Source organism: Amia ocellicauda, chromosome 3 (genome assembly GCF_036373705.1).
Source record: "Amia ocellicauda isolate fAmiCal2 chromosome 3, fAmiCal2.hap1, whole genome shotgun sequence".
Classification (NCBI taxonomy): domain Eukaryota; kingdom Metazoa; phylum Chordata; class Actinopteri; order Amiiformes; family Amiidae; genus Amia; species Amia ocellicauda.
The window spans coordinates 18,486,861-18,496,633 of record NC_089852.1 but is presented as its reverse complement, the minus strand read 5'-3'; positions in this window follow the sequence as shown (position 1 = coordinate 18,496,633).

Below are 9,773 nucleotides of genomic sequence, written 5' to 3'. Positions count from 1 at the left end.
AAACCTTTATTATAACTAATTTCAGCTGTTAATTAGATAAGTTTGCATCAAAACACCACTTTGTACCAAGTACTACATTCAGAGCTCTGCTAACTGACCACATCTTGAATGTTACTTTTGGTACCATAAATAATAAACACTGCTTAATTAAGGGTAATTTAGACAGGTGTAAGAGAGCAACAATTATGTTTATTGAGCTGAGGATATATTGAATAGAATTTTCTAGGCACCACACATCCACAATTTTTATAAATACATGAAAAGACCTCGATAAGAAAATAAAACTACTCTGCTTTTGAGTAGTAGTATACACCCCTGTTCCGTTAGAGTACCACACAGATAGTTTTATAGGTCACTGAGAACACACAGTAGTTATTAACTAAGTAAATCATTTTTTCAACAAAGGGAAGTGTGATCTAAGAGCTGAAGGTTATGCACCACCTGCTAATTTGATTATAATTAAAAGTCATTATTTGTGTGATGAGTATTTAGGTCTTCTTATTAAATTACTGTCCTCATTTATCCACAGGACAGTTTATATGCATTTTAGTCATTGTCCAACATATCACTGTCCAGATTTAAAAATGCATAGCCTAACTTGTAACGTATTTGAACGTTCATAATAGGAACTCGTCACCAGAGGGAGCCATAAGACCATCTTTCAATCAGAGCTGCTTAATTCAGTGTTCCTGCCTTGAGGGCAATGGGATTGCATCCTCTTCACAGAATCAGCCTTGTTAATGCCTTTTCTCTCTTTACAAATATATACAGGCTTATGTATAAGTTGACCTATTCAAAGAAATGTATTGTGCAAACAATATAGGCTTTTCTGCAGAAAGGCAATTCTTTCTCTCTGAATATGTGTGTGAAGTGTGTATTGTAGAAAAACAGAAGTATAAATCAATGCAATTTCCCAGTCTCTAAACCAGGGCTGGTCAACCGTGGAATTGGAGAGTCAAGTATTTTCTATTTTCTGTTTTATTCAATGTCTGAACTAAAATATTAATTCAATTATTGGCTTTAATTATTCAGCATGAGCATGTGTTCAAGGTATTTAGTAATTCATTTAGAGAGACCTATAACACCTGCTTAATTGTGGCTCTCCAGGAACAGGGTTGGCCATGACAGCTCTAGACTCCAAACTCACAGGCAGACAATGAAAAACTTGCTAAGGTTATTAATTTTTCATTATGTCTTTGTAAAAACTGAGAAAGAGTATCTTAAATAAATAAACACATAAACACACACACACACACACACACACACTATATACAGTGGGGGAAAAAAGTATTTGATGCCCTGCTGATTTTGTACGTTTGCCCACTGACAAAGAAATGATCTATAGTCTATAATTTTAATGGTAGGTGTATTTTAACAGTGAGAGACAGAATAACAACAAAAAAATCCAGAAAAATGCATTTCAAAAAAGTCATGAATTGATTTGATTTTATATATATATATATAAATAAATGAGATTGCCCTGGAATTTGATATTTCTTTGTTGAAACTGAAAAATAACCAAATTTAATATTTTATTTAATATTTTATATTAATTGTTTAATTGTTTTTTAATAATTGTAAATGTTTTTACTTCAAAGCAGATATAGTCCACAGCTCCACAGATTATTTATGTACCATAATAATCTCAGTAGGGAACTGATTTAGTTGTTATGATGATGATGATGATGATCAAATAAATATGCCTTTTGTTTATAGAAATTAAACCTAGAGAAAAAAGGTAAATGAAGACATATTACTAAACTGGGTATCGGGTGCAAACTATGAATTTCATAGTTGTCATACACAGAATGTCAGTTGTTTGTCCATTTAGAATTTGAGTAATACATACAATACACTTGGGTACAGTAAAAAGTACATTTGAAACTATTTTATTCTGTGACATATTTGGGATAATCAATATATATTTTTTAATTTTAATTTTTTAATTCAACCTATGGAAAACTGCAATTGTTACAGTTGACTGAACTGAGTTAGGATGTATGTGTGTATTAAATAAGAACATGAGAAAGTTTACAAATGAGAGAAGGCCATTCGACCCATCGTGCTCGTTTTGTGTCCATTGCTAACTAAGTGATCCAAGGCTACTATCTAGTCTATTTTTTAATATTCCCAAATTTTCAGCTGCAACCACATCGCTGGCTAGTTTGTTCCAGATTGTGATGACTCTCTGTGTGAAGATGTCAGGTTCAGACACCCCGAAGGGACAGGGAAGGTAGGATCCAATAGCGGACTTAACAAAGGGGTTGAGGCATGAGACATTGTCAAAGAAACAGGCAACAGGTCAATCGATCAGGCAAACCAAACAGACAGGACAATACGGAGAACGGTAAACAAAGGTCAGGCTAGAGTCAGGACACGGAGATTCAGGAGGTACGTATTCAAGAATGGCTTGGATTTGCTGCTGAAAAGGCAAGACAAAACTTCACAAAAGTGAGTAGGATAGAAGGGTTAAAATAATATGGCTCATGATCGGGAAAGCGTGGTTCAGGTGCGATGCAGAGCCAATTAGGCTGGGATGATTATTGAATGATTGCCGGCAATGATCAGGGAACAGAATCAGTGGAGAGTGTGGTACGGGTGACCTCTGGTGGTGAATTCGGGAACAGTCAAATAGTATGTGTTACAGAAGAAGTGTCCCCTGTTTTCTGTCTTGAATGCCTTTAAGCCCAATTTCCATTTGTGTCCCCGGGTGCGTGTGTCCCTGCTGATCTGGAAAAGCTCCTCTGGTTTGATGTGGTCAATGCCCTTCATGATTTTGAAGACTTGAATCAAGTCCCCACGTAGTCTTCTCTGTTCCAGGGTGAAAAGGTTCAGTTCCCTCAGTCTCTCAGTAGGACATTTCCTTCAAACCTGGAATAAGTCTGGTTGCTCTCCTCTAAACTGCCTCTAGAGCAGCGATATCTTTCTTGAAGTGTGGAGCCCAGAACTGTACACAGTATCCAGATGAGCTCTAACTAGTGCATTGTACAGTCTTAACATTACTTCCCTTGTTCTAAATTCTACACTTTTGACAATATACCCTAACATCCTGTTTGCCTTTTTGTATTGCTTTCCCACATTGTTTGGATGGAGAAAGTGAGGAGTCCATGTAGACTCCTAGGTCTTTCTCATGTGTTACTTAATCTAGTTCTATTCCTCCCATAGTGTAATTATAGTGGACATTTATGTAAGACCTTGCACTTGTCCACATTGAATTTCATCTGCCAGGTGTAGGCCCAGAACTGAAAAGTATCTAAGTCACTTTGAATAACCTGTGCTGCCGAGATTGTATCTGCTGAGCCACCTATTTTAGTATCATCTGCAAATTTGACAAGTTTGCTAACTATCCCAGAGTCCAGATCATTATTGTAGATTAGAAAAAGCAAAGGCCCTAGTACTGATCCCTGTGGAACTCCACTAACAACCTCACTCCAGTTAGAAGCAACTCCTCTAATCAACACCCTCTGTTTCCTAGACATCAACCAGTTCATAATCCATCTACTTACATTACCCTGAAAGCCTACAGCTTCCAATTTGAGGATCAGTCTTTGGTGTGGAACCTTATCAAAAGCTTTTTGAAAATCTAAGTATATCATATCATATGCTTTCACGTGATCTACAGCTGCAGTTGCATGTTCAAAAACTTCTAATAAATTAGTCAGACATGATCTGCCTCGTCTAAACCTATGTTGACTATCTCCAAGAATATGGTTTTCATTAAGATGCTCCTCTATATTTCCCAACATTTTACAAGTAATGCAGGAGACTGGTCTGTAATTTCCTGGCTCAGTTTTGTCCCCTTTCTTGTGGATTGGTATGACATTTGCCATCTTCCAGTCAGTTGACACATCCCCTGTTCTAAGTGTCATTTGTAATATTTGAGTTAGCGGCCTATAAATAATTTCCCTCATTTCTTTAAGTACTGTTGGAAATATACCATCTGGCCAGGTGATTTGTTTGTTTTTAATTCTGCTAGTCCCTTTAGTACCTGCTCCTCATTTATCCTGATCTCTCTTAGGGTTTGACAGGACTGATTGTAACCTGTGGCATGTTATCTGTTTTTTCTTTAGTAAAAACCTTTGTGAATTACTCGTTTAGAACAATTGCCACATCTTGTTCAATTTCCAAGATACTTCAATTTTTGCCCTTTATCAGTTTCACTTTATTGACCTCTTGCTGTTGGAGTATTGAAAAAAACTATTTGCATTACTTTTAGCTCCAAGAGCTATGTTTCTTTGTACTTCCCTCTTTGCTTTCCTGATCCCATTCTTAAGATCTCTTTGCAGTTCAACATATTCTTTGTATTTTGTTTAATCTCTATGCCTTTTGTATGCGCTATACAACATTTTCATTCTCTTTATATTTTTTTGCATACCTCTATTAAACCATTTTGGACAATGTTTGTTGGTCCTAATTAGCTTTTTTGGTACAAATTTCTCCTTAGCCTCAAATAGTATATTCTTAAAATATAACCATCTATTTTCAACTGAATCTGTATCCAGTGTACTGCAGTCTAACTCTTCTAAGTGCCGCCTCATACCTTCAAGGTTTGCTTTTCTAAAATTGTAGATCATTATTTTAGACTTGGTCCTTGTTTTTTGAAAGTATGCCTCAAAGCTAACCATATTGTGATCACAATTTGCCATTGGTTCTCTAACTACTGTCCCTCTGACTCTATCTTGATCATTTAAAAAGATCAAATCAATGCATGCTCTCTCCCTGGTTGTTTCCCTGACAAATTGAGTTAGAAAGCAGTCATTTACCATTATATTTCTGCTTCTGTAGTCCCAACTGGGCTTTCCCAGTCTGTGTTTGGGAAATTGAAATCCCCCATTATAGCAGCCACATCCTTGCTACATGCAGTCCTGATTACATTGCACAATTGTACAATGCAACATCTTTCTGAATATCTGAGTTGGGTGGTCTGTAACACACTCCTACCGCTAATCCTCCGGATCTTTTATTCAAAAGTTTAACCCACAAAGATTCTGTTTCGTTACTAGGATCTAATTTGAGTTATTCTGCCTCAATGTCATTTCAGACATATAATGCTACTCCACCACCTCTTCCATTGTGCCTGTCCCTCCTAAACAATGTGTATCCTTTCAACTTGTGTTCATCCCTTTATTTTCTGTAAGCCATGTTTCTGCCAGCACTGTGACTTTTAGGTCTAATATCTTGTTCCTTATACTCCTGGCATTCAGGTACAAACATTTCTGCCTGTCTCCCAGGCCATGCACATGGTACTGGAAGTATTTAGGAGAAAACCACCATGGAGGTTCTGCTCTTTAGTTTTGTTCCTAACTCTTTAAATTTGTCTTGCAGAACCTCTGTCCTACCTTTTCCTATGTCATTGGTTCCAATGTGGACCATGACCAGTGGATTCCCCCCGGCTTTGGCCAGTAGCCCGTCTACTAGTTTAGGGAGATCTGCAACCTGAGCACCAGGCAGGCAAGATACCATGCAGGTCTCCTTATCACTAGAACACACTGTGTGATCTACACCTCTAAGAATCAAGTCTCCAACTATAACTACCTCCCTCTTCTGGGGGGGAGTGGGCACCATGGTGCTCTGGTGCTCAGCTGTCCTCCCATCACCCTCAGGCATCGCTGTCCAACTTGGTGTCAACAATTTTTTAATTTTTTTGGGCTCTTGGTTTCTGTCCCTTGGTCAACTGCTTGACTTTTTTGTCACCGAGAATCAGCATAGCTCCTTCTCAACAGCAGCTTTAAGTACACTTTTGTTTACCTGCCCCCAATTCATACCTAACTGGCTCCAACGGGATCCACCTGGCACAACTCACTTAACTGAAATCCTGCTAGTCCTTGACTAAATCACCTTTCCTTCAACCTATTTAATTTCACCAACTCAGCAGCTTTACTGAATTGACTTAAATTAAGGCAAACTACAGACAAGATTAACTTCAATTAAGGCAACAAAATCAGGAATGTTAACACTGTCTGAAACTAGGAACACAACAAGATGTCTGCCTCTCACGTGTACTGTCCTGTGTCTGTCTATGGCAAATTGTAAATCCTTCTGTTTTACAAATGCATGACTAACAGTCTTAACTTAGTTCAGTCAGAATATTTACTTTTCTGTAGGCTGAATATTTTTTAAATAAATACAGTTTATTGAACAATATGCATTAAACTAAAGTAATCACATATTAACATTGTTTCAAATGAAAGAGTGAATACTTTCAACTACAACTGTAGTTGTACCTAGGGCAGGATGCAGTTAGTTAACACATGCACTTCTGAATATTAAAATATAATAAATTATGCCAGTTATAAAGAAACCAAAACCAAAGTATTAGAAACAACTTAATTTCTTGACTATTAAATATTTTCTGACAATATATACATCATATAGGTTTAGAATGTACTATTTTTTGAGTTTATATTTTTAGTTTCTATAGGGAGCAATACCTGTTGTTCCAATAAGTGGGATGTGTTCGTTCACATACTCTTTACTCCAGGGTTTTTCAAACCAGTCCTGGAGTACCCCCTGCCCTGCTGGTTTTTGTTCCAACCTAGGTCTTAATTACGTAATTGAATGCTATATTGCTTTTTTAGGTCAATTAAGGATTCAATTAAGCAATTAAGACCTTGGTTGGAAGAAAAACCAGCAGGGCAGGGGGTACTCCAGGACCGGTTTGAAAACCCCTGCTTTACTCCATGGACTAATGTTTTGGTCATTAAAATGCTTATTTGTTTGTGGAGGTTGAGGAAAGTGCTTTAACTGTAAATATAATGTTTTTAGTTTAGTGTTGACTTTAGATCCAGATAGCCTCCGGGTCCTGTATATATGGTATTTTAATAGCCATCCTAAAGAGCATCAGTATGATTTCACAAGAAAGCCCCACACATACATTTGCATTCGCTTTTTGTTTGTGGGTTACATTTGGGAGTGGAGGCTCGGGAGAGGAGTCGGTTTTGTAAAGTATTTTTGAAGTCATGCCTCTGTTTGAAGAAGTCTGTCTGTTCAGATGGCCTTTGTGTAGAGGCTGGGAGATATGAAATGTTGATAAATCTTTTATTAAAACCTCATTTAACTTTGAATAACAATGAATGGTGTATGTGCAGGGGAAAAAACACAACAAGGGGAAATGGAATGGAATATTTCACAATAGGAGAAAAAAATGTTACTAGAGAATAAGGTATGCTTTATTTTTCCAAAGGTCCCTTGAATAATTAAAAATACACTGCTAGGCAAAGTGAACATTAATGAACATTAATGAAAAAGAATGCATCAATTAACAGTCTTTTTAGATGTATTTAATCTGTAGTATGATGTCTGTGTAAATCTCAATCCCCCCTTTTCTCTTATCTTTTTTAATTGCAAGGAGTATTTTGAGGGATCAACTAGGGCAAATTGGCATCTTTACTTAAACATTTTTCGCCTGTTCATGCTGCATTGACTTTCGGCCTTGTGTATTATCGAAGCATCTACATAGAATAATACAGATAGTCTTGGAATTAAATATGATTCACACCATAGACCGATCAGCCATAACATTTTGACCACCTGCCTAATATTGTGTAGGTCCCCCTTTTGCTACCAAAACAGCGCTGACCCGTCAAGGCATGGACTCCACTAGACCTCTGAAGGTGCGCTGTGGTATCTGGCACCAAGACGTAAGCTGCGAGGTGGGGCCTCCATGGATCGGACTTCCCACAGATGATTGATTGGATTGAGATCTGGGGAATTTGGAGGTCAAGTCAACACCTTGAACTCGTTGTTGTGTTCCTCAAACCATTCCTGAACCATTTTTGCTTTATGGCAGGGCACATTATCCTGCTGAAAGAGGCCAATGCCATCAGGGAATACCGTTTCCATGAAAGGGTGTACATGGTCTGCAACAATGCTTAGGTAGGTGGTATGTGTCAAAGTAACATCCACATGAATGTCAGGACCCAAGGTTTCCCAGCAGAACATTGCCCAAAGCATCACACTGCCTCCGTCGGCTTGCCTTCTTTCCACAATGCATCCTGGTGCCAAGTGTTCTCCATGTAAGCGATGCACACACACCTGGCCATCCACATAATGTAAAAGAAAACGTGATTCATCAGACCAGGCCACCTTCTTCCATTGCTCCGTGGTCCATTTCTGATGCTCATGTGCAACATTGTAGGCGCTTTCAGCAGTGGACAGGGGTCAGCATGGGCACCCTGTCTGGTCTGCGGCTACACAGCCCCATACGCGACAAACTGCGATGCACTGTGTGTTCTGACACCTTTCTATCAGAACCAGGATTAACTTTTTCAGCAATTTGAGCTACAGTAGCTCGTCTGTTGGATCGGACCACATGGGCCTGCCTTCGCTCCCCACGTGCATCAATGAACCTTGGCCGCCCATGACCCTGTCGCCAGTTCACCGCTTTTCCTTCCTTGGACCACTTTTGATAGGTACTGACCACTACAGACTACGGGAACGTGCAATTTGGCCCTTGTCAAAGTCGCTCAGATCCTTATGCTTGCCCATTTTTCGTGCTTCTAACACGGAGGACACAATGTTCAGTTGCCGCTTAATATATCCCACCCACTGACAGGTGCCATGATAACGAGATTATCAGTGTTATTCACTTCACCTGTCAGTGGTCACAATGTTATGGCTGATCGGTGAATTCTGTTGTATAATGTCCACTTCACTTAACAAAACAGAATGAAGTCGATTACATTTATGTACCACTTTTTTGTTGCATACAGCCCTTGGAATAGCAAAGCCTCAGTTGTACCAACAAGTGTAAAAAAGAGCAACATGACTTCTGACTATATGTAGGGGAGAATTTGGACAGAAAAAATTAACCTGTACTGGATGTTATGTTTAATGACTCTAATCTCATTATACAATGGGGGGATGGATAATAAAAACAAATGTATAGAAGCAACACATTATGTACAGCCTAAATATGGGAGAGCATATCATTGTTGGTTCTTCTCTCTACTGCCTGGATTTTGTGCCTCAAAATTGAATATGTAATATGTTATATAAAATCCACTTACAATGCTGCACAAGCAGTCTCAGAAGTCTACTTTGACCAAATAGACAACTCAGGAGGATATATATCGTGCCTGATAATTTAACATTCAATGTTTATATTTCAATATTGTTATGTACTTTTGATCTAACTATTATTTTAATGTCAAGTCACATTTTAAATATATATTCAAATATTTAACAAATGGTCAAACATATTGAAATTAAATTTGAAAATATAATCAAATATTTTTCAAATATATTCATATATTAACATTATACACAATTATAGGCAATTTCCCCTCTTTTTTGCACAGTGCATTTGACTTGCTTTTTCCAGTAAGCTATTATACTTGTTTAAAATAATCACATATCAGATGTCACAGAACACAATTTTGATATTGTACATGAAGACACAAATAAGCTAACTGTGGCCTGTATTTTGCTGAATTAATGTGCAAAATGCTTGTAAATATCAGTTCAGTGGATGGTTCTTTACATCCAATAACAAATGCAGAAATGTGTTATTATTGTACAGCTGTCTTTTTACTTTGAGTATGAAAAAAATCGATTAATGTATGAGTGTTATGGTATAGCGCATTTTTCAATTATATTTTGTTGGCAGCAAAGGAAGCAGCACCAAACAATTCTTCAATTTATACATTATCGTAGCAATTAAGCTTTCCTGCTGACCTTGGTGAAGACAGCTGATACCTACAATGAAAGTATCAGCCACAACTTCAAAGAGCCAGAACCTCTTAAAAGGTTATTTAAGACATACTGCATGGATG